The sequence below is a fragment of the Vulpes vulpes genome, chromosome 7 (genome assembly GCF_048418805.1).
Source record: "Vulpes vulpes isolate BD-2025 chromosome 7, VulVul3, whole genome shotgun sequence".
Taxonomy (NCBI): domain Eukaryota; kingdom Metazoa; phylum Chordata; class Mammalia; order Carnivora; family Canidae; genus Vulpes; species Vulpes vulpes.
Window position 1 is genome coordinate 100,003,014 of NC_132786.1, and position 16,845 is coordinate 100,019,858.

Sequence of the window (16,845 nt, forward strand, 5' to 3'; positions counted from 1 at the left end):
TTTTATTACAGCTTCTTTATCTCCCAGGTGTCTTAAGATTCTCAGCCACTCTCAGTAGAATCATCTTTAAGTGATCACATTTACTCTATATCAGAAGATTGCTAACATTTGGTCTTTGTGTCCATTTGAAGTTCCAAGTTTGGAAGTTTTGATTCTTCCAAACCTTCCTTCTATATCCCATTTGCTAATATTTCACATTTTGCTATTTAAAATCACTGCACCTACTAAACTGATAAAAATGAAATATAAATGCAAAGTCGTCAAATCCGTAAACGTTGTTGCCGTGTCTGGTCTGACCTGTTCAGAATCACAACCCTGCTTCATTACCAAAGAGAAATCTAGGATGCTTGGAAACATCAGATAATCAAGCGTCATTATTATCCAGTGAAATAAATTTCACTGAGTCTATCAGTGAGTTGAACACATCCCCTGTCTCATTCAGAAACACCTGAGTTATGACTATGAGGATGACTTGGTAACATAATCCCAAAGGACACGAAATGGGAAAGGCCATCAGATATCAATCAAAGACAAGTTTTCAACTGGCCCTGCTAACACGCTACTATTGCCTTGCTTTACCCCACAAAATGCTGTGTAAATAGGTATAGCAGTAGACTGAGGCAGGGTTAAGAGTAGCGCTGATGAGCTGGTGGCCTATATGAGATGCTCAAATATTGAAATAATTTTTGGTCAGTGGGTAAACAACCGCTGGCCCAGCCCTAAGTCCTCCCACCCCACCTCTCTGCCTGAGCTGCCCTGGCTTCTCTCTGGAGTCCTAGACCCACCCAGGACCTGGGAATTAACCAGTTAGCCTCTGGCAGAGCAGCAAGCCTTCACCTCCAGCATCTTGATCAGCATGTGTTCTGATCGGTCAGTACCTAGACCATCTAGTAGCTAAATATTTAAAATATTACCCCTGGTTAAAAGTATCCTTTTAGACTCCTGAAGTTAAGTTTTGGCCTTCTGCCTTTTCCTTTCTTCACAGAAGTGTTAGCCCAATTTCTCACAGTTTGAGAAGAGGCATAAACCCAGGGTTGATAGCATATATTTGATTTATGCACATTTTAGCACATTTGCTACTTGTTCCTTGGTTCTGTGTTTTATGATGGTAGTGTCACTGTTTCCCTACACCATAATTTCCTGGTGCACTTCACTGCTCCTTCATCGCACAAGAAACTGTAAGGGTCAGTGATCTTCGGCGCCACCACTTCCATTTCCTCATTACAAAAATTGACCTTCTTTCTGTTGTTTGAAAGGGCTCAGGCCACTGTCATTCAGATTTCAGGACTGTTGAACAGTAATAACAGTATAGGGGGAACAGGCAACTACCGCAGCAGCTGGGCATTGTACTCTCTTCCTGGAATCCATTTTGGATTTCTTAGTCTAGCCAGCAGGTGCTGTTTGCTGCCTTTCTCCAGCATTCTATTTTACAGTAATTCCCTACTTGTCATTAAATCATTTAGTTGTATTTAAGCATTGTGCTCTACTCTGTGAATATTTGCCAAGGTTCTTGTGCTTTTTGGCAATTTCACGTTCATCACTCAACTCAGTGTGCACAACTAGCATCACAGAAAAATAAACTAGTTAGTAATCCCTGTTAAACTCTCGACTGCCTTCTCATTGTCTATGACTTTGGTGATTGTGCATGTGGAAGGGAGACTAACATGAAACATGTTGAGACAAAAAAAAAAAAAGCACAAATTAAACCCAGACCTCTTGTCTTTTCTTTCTTTTTTCTTTTTTTTTTTTTTAAGATTTTATTTATTTGTCCATGAAAGACACACACACACACACACACACACACAGAGAGAGAGACAGAGACATAGGCAGAGGGAGAAGCAGGCTCCATGCAGGGAGCCCAATGTGGGACTCGATCCCAGGACTCCAGGATTATGCCCTGGGCTCAACTGCTGAGCCACCCAGGCATCCCTCTTATCTTTTCATATAGGGTGCTTGGTCTAGTCCTTTTTTCTTTTCATATCTACTGTCATCCTGCCCAGTACCACAATCCGTGTGTCTGGTTGCTCTTTGAGGAGGAATTTTATAAATTGGAAGTGGGATATTAGAATTCAAAATGATAACTATTAGCGTAAAAACAAGAACTTCTGTTAGGTAAACATTAATCTTAATAGCGCAAATGAGTTTTATGGTAGCATCCAGCATTGTCACTTAGATGTATCATTCCATTCAGTCAGAAGGCAACTCACTATTTGTGTTGTTAAAAGAATTGCTTCATTTCTCCCATTCAGGCAAATTAAAATCATAGGTGTATAATTTAATGCTGTTCTTTTAAAAACATGAATTCCTTAGATTTTAGAATCATGGAATCAGGAGCTATGATGTTCCCTGTTTCCATTTTTTAAAAGAAACACTCATTGAGTATCTGCTGAATGACCTGGAGTATGTAGAAGCTAGGGCAGTAGGAGACCAGCTCTCTGCCCTTAAAGGATAGATGATGTTTATGTTTTGCAATCTCTTTTTCTTAAAGAGTAAATTTTAAAATTGATTTTGAATGGAACACATTCCAAGTAGCTTTGGCATTTAATGAAATTAGAGATAATTAAGTATCTACATAGAATATTGTGTATTTAAAAGCTGGTGGAGGGTTTCTTCTAGCTAAACAGCAAGGCTATGATACTAAGTGAAATATAATTCAACCAAAAATTAATATGGAAAGAATTTCTTCTGTAACTTTCTGAGTCTTTAGCCGAAGGCTTAGAAAAATGATTTTCCAACAATCAGTTGTAAACTATTTGAAGGTAACTAATTTCATTTCAGGTTCTCTTCATAAAAAATCTTATGGATCTATGGTGAAATAAAACTGAAACTTTTGATCTATGATGTCATAAAGATATTTGAGGTTTTAAAACATAGTCTCCAAGTGTCTAAACATGTTGTATTACTATGTTAGTTCTTTTTTATTTAAAAATATTTAATAATGAGTAATAGAGTTTATGTTAATGGTACCCAGTATAATGATTCGGTAACGATTATTCAAATATCACCTCTAGCCAAGCAAACTCTTTTATATATGCATTTTATACTGCTTGTGTGAGAGTGCATGAGAGCTCAGCTAAGGCAATTCTGAGCACCATTAGCATCTCTTATTTGAAATGGGGCTTTAGAATACAAAAATATAATAATTTCCCTGAGTAAAAAAAAAGAATTAATTATGCAACCTGAGGAGAGAAATAAGGAGCAAGCAGGTGTAACATAGGCTCAGGAGGAGACAGGCACATGTGCAAATGTAACCCAAGCCTCTATGTTATTAAGGAAGAAAAAAGAAGTCATGCATTTCATATTTCTAGGAGAGCAGTTCCATTTATCAAGAAACGGAAATCTAGTATATCTCTGCATCCAGATTTTGTGCTTGGCCTACCTCGAGCCCCAAATGACTTGAAGGAGGAGAATGTGGAATCGCCTGAACAACAATGGGGATATTATGGTTCCCCCAAATGGAAGAATTAACTACATTAAACCAGAGGCACTTTATTTATTTACTTTTAAAAGATTTTATTTATTTATTCATAGGAGACACACAGAGAGAGGCAGAGACATGGGCAGAGAGAGAAACAAGCTCGCTAAGAGGAGCTTAATGTGAGACTCCATCCCAGGACCCCGGGATCATGACCTGAGCCAAAGGCAGACACTCAACCAATAAGCCACCCAGGTGCCCTAAACAAAAGGCACTTTAAAAGTGGAAATGCAGATTAATTTTTTAAATTTAATTTTTAAAAAATTTTTTTCCTGGCTTGCATGCCCAGAAATTTAAGGTGACAGGAAAAAAGACCTTGGGTCATATTATCAATTCTCTTGACTTAGTAACTTTTGTCTAGAGCTAGAAATAAACTTCAAGAGATATCTTCTATTCTCTTCTTCCACTGGATGGAAAGAGCACCCATCCTGCCATCCACAGAGGAGAGAAAGTTGTCTTATTTTTATGTCCATTATAAAAAAGAACAATAACCCCCAGCCCCACCCTTCTTTTAGGACTGCTAATACCCAAAGAGGACATTGTCCAGGGGAAAGAATTTAGTCAGTTTGCTTTCCTACCTAATCAAACAAACTTGAATACTTGGTCCTTCATTTTTGCTAGCTCTGACCAAGAGTATGTATTCATTGCCATAAAACAGTGATTCTCAAGTCTTTGTTAATGTGTAAATTGGAGAGGACAAAAGACCTTCTGCCACCCTGTCCTTTACCGCTATTAAAATAATTCTCTAGTATAGAAAAGAATAGAACTGCCTCTGATGGCTCATGCCCATAAATGAGGTGATTCCTATTTTTGTCAATAATTATGGCAAAATTAGTGGCACAAGGACTATCATAGAAGACAGTCTAGAGTCAAATCATACTTGAACCACCACTATTCCAAAATAAATATTTCCCATTTATAGATTCAACCCCTGGGTCACTGGTACACTGCATGACTTTTGTGGGAAAGCAATGCCACTTTAAATAAAGACATCCCCCTGCAAAACAAACAAAAAATCAGAAATGCTGCCTTCAGATGGATTCATCCAAGCGTAAATACAATTGGAGTAAACACTGATAATTTGAATATTCAGAGAAGGGAAAATGAGCAGATGAACGGAACATTCATGAGTGATTTTTGGGGGGTGCATGTACATCATGTCATCTTATTTAATCACCCCAACAAACTTAATGAATTTCAGACAAGGAGCTGAATGTTCCAGCTATTCAGAATGTTGCCCTCGGAAGTGGCAGTTGAATCCATTTCTGTTTGAATATAATTGCCTCCCCCCCACACCCCATGCTCATAGAGTACCTCTGGTCAAGGGGGCATGGAAATAAGCAGAAAATGCAAGATTGCCATATAAAAGATATTTAGAAAATGACAAAAAAATGAAAAAGTAAAACAATTCTCTTCCTTTCCTGCCTTTAAAAAAGGCAAGAATCCCAAGTGTATCCTCACAGAGATGAAGACCCTCTGTTCAAAAACTTGTAAATTTGTGAATTTGCTTCCTTTATCATGTGAAAATGGATAAACATTTCTAGCCAATCTAATGTGCGCTGGGGGGAAATACATACAATCAGTTCTGCCTTTCGGTGCTCTGGTCAGTCTAATGAGGGTAACAAGCACAGGCAGGAGGAATTCCATCATAACGACTGTGAGATAGATCAAAATCATAGAGCCGCATGCTTTGGGTGGATGCAGAAAGCACAGCACTGGGGTTGGGATGGGGGGGTCTTGTATTCCACTGTGGCATGGCTTCACTGAGTAACATGGGTACCATCATGGCTGTTTGCACACCTCCTTTTAATTCCAACTTAATTCTTCTTCTTTCATTCATTAGCCTTAGGACTATTGCACAAATTGAGGAGCTGTCTGTAAGTGCTTTGAGCCCCTTAGAAGGAATAAATACAAAAAGTGGCATCTTACGACAGAACCCTACTTTGGGAAGGTATGAGAAAGAAGGAGGGATGCTCTACAATTATAATTGCGAGGTCCTAGGAAGTCCATGCTTTCCTTTTATGTGTGAATGGTAAAGGAAAACAGTCTCATTTAAGGGAACACAGGAAAGTGTGTTTGTGCTTTAGATTTAGATTTTCATGAAAAAATGCAAATGAGAAATCCATTATACCAACAGGTCAAAAACACGCAATTGCTTTTTCCCTGGTAAACCAGAGCTTAGAATATATCCCTTTTAATTGTTTTGTCCCGAGGGAACTGAGAGCTGAACCGGACCTGAAGCATCACTGTTCCAAAATAAAAATTTCTCATTAATAGTTTCAACCCTTACTCTAGAGACTTGCTCTCATAGGCCTCTGGGAAACTGTCCAGTTGAGATCTGGAGAAGTCTGAGCTGTTGAGCATATTAATGACATTGCTTTCTCCTCTGAGATGTGAGAGCAGAAACGTGGGCGTCAGCTGAGAATCAGCTTTACTCCTGATGACACTGGATTGGAGAATGTGCCTTGCCCTCCAAGGCAAAAGAGGCTGCTTCGTACTCTCCTTTCATTCCTACCCAAGCGGGACCACCAGCAAATCAGTAAACAGGTAAAAACACTGTGGAGTATAGGGCTTTGGTTCACAAAATTCAGATTTCTATCCTGCCAGAATGTATTGTCCTCATTTCTCTGCCTTGTCCTCATTTTCACCCCGCCTTCAAGGAGAGACTGCTGACATGTCGGGGAGAATTGGAAAGAGGTGCACTTGGGGGCCCCCACTGCCTTTGGTGATTTTGCTCAGAACTTGCCCAAGGGCAGGCTGTGCCCGGTCTCCTCTGCGCTGCTGGTTAAGCCCTTGGGGACAGGTGTGTTCCACCTACGTTCTCTAGTCTCCCTTGATTGCGAATAAAGCTGCTGTCTTCATCTCTGGCTGCCTTGTCTATCTCCCAAAGGGTTCACAACTTGAAGGAATCAAAACAGTGAGTAACTGGCACTTCTTTCGAAAACTCCAGCAGCCTCCCGGATACACCAAGTACACTTTCCATTGGGCGAAGAGTTACCAGATCCGTCAGGAGCGGGGAGACATCACAGTTAGCCTCACACCAACCAGTTAGGCCCCGACACCAATCAGAGCTCATCTTTTCTCTAATATGTTGTTTCCCCTCTTGAAAATGCTCTCCACGGATATGCCAAAAGAATTACAGTGAAGGCCCAGCACCTCAGCCCTATGGCTTTCAACCCCCAAAGAAGAGCTGATCTGTTTTGATATGGGCCAGGTTCCAAGTGCCTCCCAGAATCGACTTCACTGTCCTTTACTTTACTTCCCTAGCCTTCATCTTGCCTCTCACCGAATACCATCATTTGCCTGTGTCTCTTGAAGGAGGTAACCAGAGACACTGTAGGAAATCTAGAAAACAATCTGGGTCTGGAAGCTGTGACAGGACACACTGTAAGTACAGTTGGCAGCCAGCGCTGAGCTCCCAACTTGCCACAAAGGACATATGAATTCTTTGTGCCTGACACTTTACACAATATGCTCCCTGGCTTTAAGAAAACATTATTTCATGTTCTTGCTCTAATCAGTCTTGTCTGCCAGCCTCGAGAACTGAGAGGTTCATTGTTATATGCAGCTGTCATTTGTTCCATCTCCCCGCTCTCTCTGCCTTCAATATCTTTGTGGTATTTAGTGAAAGTAATTTTCAGTTGGAAATCTTCTGCCCTTTCAGTAAGTGCAAGTATAGCACTTCATCAATGGCCAAAGAATTCTGAGCTATCTGGGATGTATCAGGACAGTTGATAAAACCTCACGGAGCAACCTATGATAGTACATCCCATCATAAATTAAAAAAAAAAAAAAGGCAGAAAGGGCCTTTGTCAGTGTTTATCTGAAGCGCTTTTATTCTTTGTCCTTGATTTCCTCTTCAGAAAATTGATGCGCCCTTAAATTGAAGCAAGAGGCTTGACAGGTGATGGTTAGTGTGATAACTGCTCAGATTTCATCAGCCAGTGTTTTTCTGGTGGTGCAATTGTCGGAACTTTCAGCTAGATTACCTGTCATCCACTACATCAGATAAAAGAGGCAGAGTTGAAAGATGCAGTTTTGCCACCGTACCTTATAGGAAATGAAAAGTGCAGGTGTGGTAACAGTAGCGGGGAAGAAGTACAATTATTTTCTAATCAGGCTATTTCTTCGAGAAAGTTGGTGCCCAAATTGGCAACCGTTGGGCAAAGCCATCACTAAATTTGCATTGTTAAATTTATGAGGAAGGAAATGAATAGTCAGTCAGTCAGGCTGTAGGTAGTGCTACAGGCTCTCCCTTCCTGATCCATTTTATTTGTTCCACAAATTGAAATAGTCGCAGTTTATTTTTAGATACAAGAAAAATGTTCCTATTTTGGATACATCTCAATATGCTGATGTTAAGCTTGTATTTTGATCTGCTGTTAAGCTGTTTGAAACCATGAAGGGAGACATTATTCCACAGAAAGTTTCATAGGAAAAGATTGGGGAAAAGCACATTTTGGAGGACTTGTGCTATATAGTCAGAATAGTTTTGTGACAGTTTCTCCCCCCCCCCCCAGATTTTAAAAGCAACAGAAGGTGATGAATCAAAATAGGAAAGACTGGGTAAATATGTGTTTTTATTTGTGAGATTATATTGTGCACTATCTCCTAAACATCAGATTATACAGAATTAACTAATTCTGTCCCTTTTAATCTGTCACTTCTTCAGAAACAGTTATTTCAATACAGTTGTCCCATGAAAAATGGAAATTTGTTTTTCCCTGAAAAGTAAAAGGTGTACCTTGCTTCTTGATAGGGTGAAAGAGAGCTCTACACTGTGATCTTACCACATTAGATAAGGCCCCCTTGAATCCCCACTAGAAAAGACTTATTTTCAGAGTTTCCTACAATTATCTATGATCACTTATTTTCCAGAGTGAAATTTAGCATCCAAATCTGGCTCTCATACAAGGAATAATTGTTTGCTATTGGGACAAAGTAATGATTGTCCATAGCACAGTCACATACACAGTTAGACCTTCCCATTTCAGTTTAATTACACACATTCATCAGAGTAAATCTTACCAGAAAATGTTTAGCCCCACGTGAAGCCTCTTATTCTGGCGAGTTTAATATACTTTGTTAAATATCGATTTACTAAGAGCAGTTGATACTTATTTACTGTGTCATTTCTAAAATTTCCCTTCCCATTTTTTTTTATTTGGAGGTAGTTTTCTGTGCTAGAAATAAGGCTAAATTAAGGAGGCCATGTAACACAAAGGCCAAGTGTTTAGAGAAGATTCTGAGATCTTATGTACCAAACTGGAAACACTGTTTACCCCAAGGAAAGTGGTTGGGGAGAGGAGAGAGGCAAATTATTAACTTTTTCTTTATACATCTCTGTATTGTTGGACTCAAATTACCTTTGTAACTAAAAATTAGTAATAAAATAGAAATGTTAAAAAAATGTAATCTTAAAAATTGATAGCTTTATTAATTTATTATGTTTATTGAAATATAGTTGGCACATAATATTACATTAGTTTCAGATAACATAGTGATTTGACAACTCTCTTCCTTATGCTCTGCCACCATCTGTCACCGTACAACACTATTCTCATACCATTGACTATATTCTCTATACTTTTTACGCCCGTGACTTATTCATTCCATTGTTGCAAGCCTCTAATTCCTACTCCCCTTCACCTGTTTTGTTCATCCCCCACAGCCCTCCCTTCTGGCAGCTACCAACTTTTTCTCTGTATTTATGGGTCTGTTTCTGCTTTTTGTTTGTTCTGTTTTTAAAATCCCACATATAAGTGAATTCATATAGTATTCATCCTTCTCTGTTTGACTTACTTCACTTAGCATTATACCCTCCAGATCTATCCGTGTTGTCATAAATGGCAAGACTTCATTCTTTTTTATGACTAAGTAATATTCCATTGTGTATATACCACATCTTCTTTATCTATTCATCTATCAGTGGACACTTGATTACTTCCATACTGTGGCTATTATAAATAATGATGCAGTAAACACAGGGATGCATATATCTTTTCGAATTAGTATTTGCATTTTCTTTGGGTAAATACCCACTAATAGAATTACTGGATCATATGGTATTTCCATTTTTAATTTTTTGAGGAACTTCCATACTGTTTTTTTAAAGATTTTATTTATTTATTCATGAGAGACACACAAAGAGAGGCAGAGACATAGGCAGAGGGAGAAGCAGGCTCCCTGTGGGGAATCTGATGTGGGACTAGATCCTAGGACCCTAGGATCATGACCTAAGCCAAAGGCAGACGCTCAACCACTGAGCCACCCAGGTGTTCCACTTCCATACTGTTTCCCACAGTGGCTGCACCAATTTACATTCCTACCAGTAGAACACGGGGTTCCCTTTGGTTCATATCCTCATCAACACTTGTTTTTTTTTTTGTTTTCTTTTTTTTAATTTTTTTTTTAAATTTTTTTATTTATGATAGTCACACAGAGAGAGAGAGAGAGAGAGAGAGAGAGAGGGAGGCAGAGACACAGGCAGAGGGAGAAGCAGGCCCATGCACTGGGAGCCCGACGTGGGATTCGATCCCGGGTCTCCAGGATCGCGCCCTGGGCCAAAGGCAGGCGCCAAACCACTGCGCCACCCAGGGATCCCTCATCAACACTTGTTATATCTGGTCTTTTTTATTCTAGCCATTCTGGTAGTTTAGCTTTAAATCCTGGCCCCTCTGCTCTCTAGCTGTGTAATTTAGAGCTAGTAATTTTTTTTCTTTGAGTCTTAGTTTCCTCATTTGCAAAATGGCATTAATAATAATACCCAAATTATAGAATTATTATGATTGTTAAATATATAATCCATATGAAGTGCTCTGCATATAGAAAGTACCCAATAAACATCAATTCTTTGGAATAAGGAGGCTAGGCTATCTATCACTAATTACATATGAAAAATGTTTCTTGAGTGAAAAATGTGAACTTCTTTAAGTCTGCTTTTTTCTTTTTTCCCATTTATAAAATGGGTAGATTAGAAGTCATTGTATCTAACGCCCCTTTACTTCTAGCATTTTATTTTTCCATTTAAAGTGTAGTTAGAAGAATGTATGAATGTTGACTTCATATAATAAAACTCAAGCTGGGATCTCAGTCTACTATGTATGTCCTTATTACAACCATTTGGTTGAGTCTATGTCTAGAAGAACATTCCTTCAGACAATCACAGTCTAGATGTGACCTAACTGTTGGTTCAGAGCTAGGAGACTTTAGATGATACTCCCCACAGAAAAAGTCTCTGCTTCAATCAGAAAGAACAACTTGCTATCTCTTTCTTGACCACGATCCCTACCTTCATGTCTTTAAAACACAGAGTCACTAACCATTTAAGAAACCTAAAAGGTGGGGAGCCTGAGTGGCTCAGTTGATTAAGCATCCAACTCTTGATTTCAGCTCAGATCATGATCTCAGGGTCCTCAGATTGAGTCGTGTCTGGCTCCTTGCTCAGAGTCTGTTTAAGAATTCTCTCTCTCCTTCTGCCCTTTGCTCTGCTTGCCTGCATAAGCGCGCACACATGCGCGTGCGCGCACACACACACACACACACACACACACACTTTCTCTCTCTCTCTCAAATGAATAAATAAATCTTTTTTAAAAACCAAACAAACCTAAAAGGCACTCTCCACTCTGAAATCTTGCCTGACCTCTCCAGCCTGTAAGAAAATCTTCCTCCACCAAATTCAAAGTTTCTCATCCTGGCTGGAGACTTGTGAGGTCATGTGGGTCAACATCTCATTATAGCTCATGCCATTTTATCGATAGGGAATTCACTATGTTTTGAAGTAGATTATTCCATGTGTATATTTTGAGATAGATTGTAACTTGTTATTGATTAGCATAAATTATTAGAAAGACTTTCCTCACATTGAACTGTAATCAAGCTTCCTCTAACTTCCACCCTCTTGTCCTGGCTTGTCCTCCTCAAAGCTGTGCATAACCCACCACTTCTTTAGTGAGATGGCCTGCCGAACATTTCAAATTTACTTCATGTCTTCTTTATGCTTACTGTTTCCTAGGTTCATTACCCACTATCTCACTATCCATCGAAAGTGAAATGAGCAGTACATGTTCTTCAGCAAATCCTCAAAAGTCATGGCTGCAGACCTGTCACCATTTGGCCTTTCTTCCCACACACACCTTGATGTGCTCTTAAAACATATTACTGACAGGCAGAGCTCTACTCCAGAAATGCTCTGACAAGTATCAAATATAGTGGGGCAATGATGTCTCTCTCTCTCTCTCTCTCTCTCTCTCTCTCACTGAACACTATATTTCCATCTAGGTCTATATATGTTAAGTTTATTTTACTTTGCCAGCATTTTCCAAATTGCTGCCCATAGAAATCTTATTGTTTAAAAAAAAAAAGAGAGAGAGAGAGAGAGAGAGAGAGAGAGAAAAGCTAATTTGGCCTGAGTTTTAGTGAACCCATTTTTTTTTCTTATTAACCATCACTTTATTTTTTATGCATGGACAATGGTCTGTTTAATGATTTATTTTAAAATATTTTCTTGCTGAAGCAATTAGACATCCAAAAACAGAAAAAAAATCTTGATCTAATTCTCACAACTTTTACAAAAGTTGACTCAAAACATCTTTACATAGACTTAAATATAAAATGCAAAGCTATAAAACTTATAGGAAATGATGACAACATCATAGGAAAAAATATCTCTGGGACCTGGGACTGAGAAAAGGATTCTTAGACTTGACACCAAAAGCATGATACAAAAAAGAAAAAAATAACAAATTGGACCTTATCAGGATTAAAAACTTTTGCTCTGTGGAAGTCCCTGTGATGTGGATGAAAAGATAAGCTGCAGACTGAGAGAAACCATTTGCAAACCATATAACTGACAAGTGCTTGTATCTAAAGTATATCAGGAAATCTCAAAACTCAACAAGGATAAATGAACAAAGACAATTAGAAAATGACCGTAAGACATGAAGTGACATGAATTTCACCAGAAAAGATATATAGATGGAAAATAAGCACATGGAAAATGTTCAACACAATCAGCCATTTGGGAAATGCAAATTAAAACTACAGGGAGATATTACTCTGTGTCTATAAGAATGGCTAAAATAAAAAATAATGATAACCTTAAAAGCTGGTGAGGATGTGAATAAACTGATTCAGCCACCCATTTGCAATGGGAATGTAAAATGGTACAGCTACTCTAGAAAAAGTATAACAGGGATCCCTGGGTAGCGCAGCGGTTTAGCACCTGCCTTTGGCCCAGGGTGCGATCCTGGAGACCCGGGATCGAATCCCACGTCGGGCTTCCGGTGCATGGAGCCTGCTTCTCCCTCTGCCTATGTCTCTGCCTCTCTCCCTCTCTCTCTGTGTGACTATCATAAATAAATAAAAATAAAAAAAAAGAAAAAGAAAAAGTATAACAATTTCTTAAAAACCTAAACAAGTGCTTATCATAGGAGTTGACAACTACAGTCTTGGGAATTTATCCCAGAGAAATGAAAATTTGTTTATACTAAAACCTTCATATGAATATTCATAGTAGTTTTATTTATAACTGAATCTAGAAGAAAATCAAGTATCCTACAGCGAATGAATAAACACTCTGTGGTATGTCTGTACTATGAAATACTCCTTAGCAATGAAAAGTAACTATTGATACTGGGGTTTTTTGAAATGTGTTGTGGCCATATCACAGAGTTGGGTCAATGGGATAACAACACATATATCCTGTAAAGGCAGAAATATGCCTTTTAGCCTTCCTGCTGGCTGGATTGTTAATGTGATGGCTGGAGCTCGAACTAACATCTTGGTCCATGTAGTTTAAGCCATGTGTAGAGAATAATAGAGCTATTAGATAGAGGAAACCTGGGACCCTGATGATGATGATGGAACTACCGTACTAACCCTGGACTACTCTTGAATTTCTTATTTGAGAGTGTAATAGCCAATATGGGTAAATCATCTTTATTTTGTATTTTCTATTTCTTACAGAAGAATCCAAACATAGCAGATATAAGATGCATATACAAGGAACAGAAACAAGAGCAGTTTGACTAGAAGATAGTAGCAGGGAGAGGATTGTAGAAGATGAAGTCAGGATAGTGACCAAGCCATATAACAAGTAGAGTTTTATTTAAAGTGCGATGGAAAGCCATTTTGGGAAGCCGTGTTTTGAGAAGGAGGGTACATGATCTGATTTACATTTTAAACATTTACTTCGCTGCCATGTGGCAAGTGTGAAGCATGGAGTCTAGTTATAAGGCTGTTGACATATTCTAGGCAAGAGAGAATGAGTTGGGAAGTCCATAGATTTGGGATATCTTTTAGAAACAGTTAACCAGACTTGCTGCAGGGTTAGATTAGAGTGTTAAGACGCCAAAGCAGTAAAAATAACTTCTAGATGTGGACAGGTGAATAGATGGTGATGGGGAGAGGATTCTGTTTGGGATGTATTAAGCTTGAGTAGGGCTTTTTGACCTCCAGGAAGAGATGTCAGATTGGCATTCGGACATCGAAGAGAGAGGTCAGATACAGATTAGGAGCCATTGACACAAAGCTGGACCAATTCATGGTGGGACCATGTATAGTGAAAAAAAAAGAAGGAATCCTAGAGCACAATCTTGAGGCATAAAAACAAAATGGAGGGTCCCAAGAACTAGATGTGGGAGTACAAGAGAGAGTTATCAGGGAAGCTTCCTCGAGAAAGGCCTATAGCAAGACATGCAGGGTGGATGGGGAGAAGTCAGGCCAGTGAGCATAGGGTAGAATGAAAGCATCTCAGGCACAGAAAATAACACATGCAAGCACACAAAACCATTCAAGGAACTGACTGCAAGAAGTTCATTACTGATAGAGCAAAGGGTATGGTGAGGGAAGTATGAGTAGGAGGGTGGTGAATGTGGCTGCTCAAGTAAAAGAGATGGAGAGATGAACAAGATTCAGATTTTGGTGGGAATAATAAGGAATTTGAGCATCATCCTAAAGGTAATGGGGAACCATTAAAAATTTTTTTTAAGATTTTATTAAGTAATCTCTACACCCAATATGGGGCTTGAACTCACTGCCCCAAGATCAAGTGTCACGTGCTCTATAGACTGAACCAGCCAGGCACTGTGGGAACCACTAAAATGTTTAAGCAAGGGTAATTAAATCTAAAGAACCTAAGTAGATAATAGTAAAGAACATGGGCTCTAGAGCCAGACTACTTGGATTTAAATTTCAGATCCACTGCTTTGTAGGGACAGGACCTTGAGATGTTACACAGACACTTGCCTTTGGTTTTGTTTTTTTACTTATAAAATGGGGATAATAATAGAACCTATTGTATAGGATTCTGTAGGGTTTAAATGGGTGTAAAGTGCTTAAACCTTGCCCAATATAGTTAACTACTTTTATTAGATTTGAATAACTAGGGGGAAAAGTGAGGCCAACTTGCAATATTCAAATGGAAAGTAGTAATGACCTACAAGGGGACAATGGAAATAGGTCCCTGCAAAAATGAATTGTTCAAAAAAATATGGAGAAATTAGCATTGGTAGCCCTTTGCAGTTGATTGAATGAGTCTGGGTGAGAAAGAAGTCAAGATGACATGCAGATTGATTGATGACTGGGGCAACTGGCAAGAATGTCATGTTATTCTCTAAGAAAGGAAGCTAGAGCAGCAGGTTTAGAGGAGCCAAGGATGAATTCAGTAGAGACATGTTGAATTTAAGGGGCCTGTGAGTCATCAGAGCAGAAAGGTCCAAAGGTATCTGGAATTTAGGAGACAGCTCTGGGCTAGAGTTCCACTTAGATATCATTTGAAAATAGACTTGCTAATATGAGTGGAAATTGAATTCAGGGCAGTAGAGAAGACTATTAAGTAAGAACGTGAGAAGAAAAGAGGATCACAGCCCAAACCCATTAGATCTCAGGACATATTGTTTGGTGGTAGATGCAGGGGTGAGCAGCAGTTTGTAAAACATATGGTAAGTCTACTGCTGCTTCTTGCAAGGTCGTTTTTGCTTGATAGATCTTAAGATGCTTTTGTTCTTTCATTCAGTGAGTATTTACTGTATACTTAATTTGTGCCAGGTGCCCCCTTCCTTCATGAATTTTTATTCTGGTAGGAATAGACAAAGTAATTTGGCACTCTATGAAGTATATTAAAAGCTATTATGTACCATGAAGAAAAATAAAGCAAGGAAAGTAGATAGAGAATGCCAGATCAGGGTTCAAGGGCAGCTTACAGGAAAAGTATTGTCTATGACTTGAATGAGGTGAGGGAATCATAGAGTTATCAATGGAAAGAATATTCCAGGCAGAAGAGACAAATGCAAAGGCTCTAGAGTGTTGGAGTGTATATAGAGTGTTGGAACAATAGCCAGGAAGACAACATGGAAGGGGGAAAAAGTCTTTAAGGGAAGAATAATAAGAGAGGAGGTCAGAGAAATGATGAGGAACCATTATGTGGGGCCACACTAACCATTGTAACATTGATGTATATGCTGTAAAAATCGGATTCCATTGGCGGGGGGCAGTGGCTAAGAGTTTATCCAGAGGAAAGACATGATCTGACATACTTTTAAACAAGATTACTCTAGCTGCCAAATGCAGACTAGAAATATTGGGAGTGGAGTATGAGAGAAGGGAGAACTTGAGTGGTTACACTCTGGTTCATGGCACACTTTCATCTTTGATCCATGTAAAGCCACTTACTTGCTTTATTTATTTATACGCCTATTTCCTTCCTCATTCCTCTCTTTCCAGGTACCTCTAATGTAACATCCCTGGATATCTTTCTGCCTCCCTCCCTTCCTTCTTCAAACATTGTACACTTAGTAAGAGGCAGCAGTTGGTGTTCAGAGTCTGAGCTCCAAAAAGATGAACAGCAAGCCAACAGTTCAATGGAGTGACAGGCAAATGATAGCACCAAAATGCACAATATGCTTCCATTTGGAAGTTTGTATGATGTGTTTTGGGAACATAGCTGACAGAGCCTTTAATTGCTGTAGAGAATAGAGTAATGGTGAGGGGTGCTTCACAGTGGAGATTATGTTATTGATACAAAAAATTCTCTCATGGTCTTTTATCTATTACATTTTTACACTGTTCATTTCATTGGACAGCAAAGATAAACTATCTACATGCCATTCCTAGAAAATGAAATTGTTCTTGAAAAAATACTATATATTCAAAAACCTAATACATTCATGTGATAAAAATTCAAACAGTACAGAGGAAACTCAGTGAAAAGTCTATCTCCTTTTCATATAATGTCACAGTTTCTCTTCCCAGAGGCAACTACTCTCATCATTTCTTGTTTACATATGTACATAATATCCTCTCCCCAACCTGATAATTACAGTGGCATTTTCTGCTCCTCATTTCTTTGGAACTGTGATAATTTATCT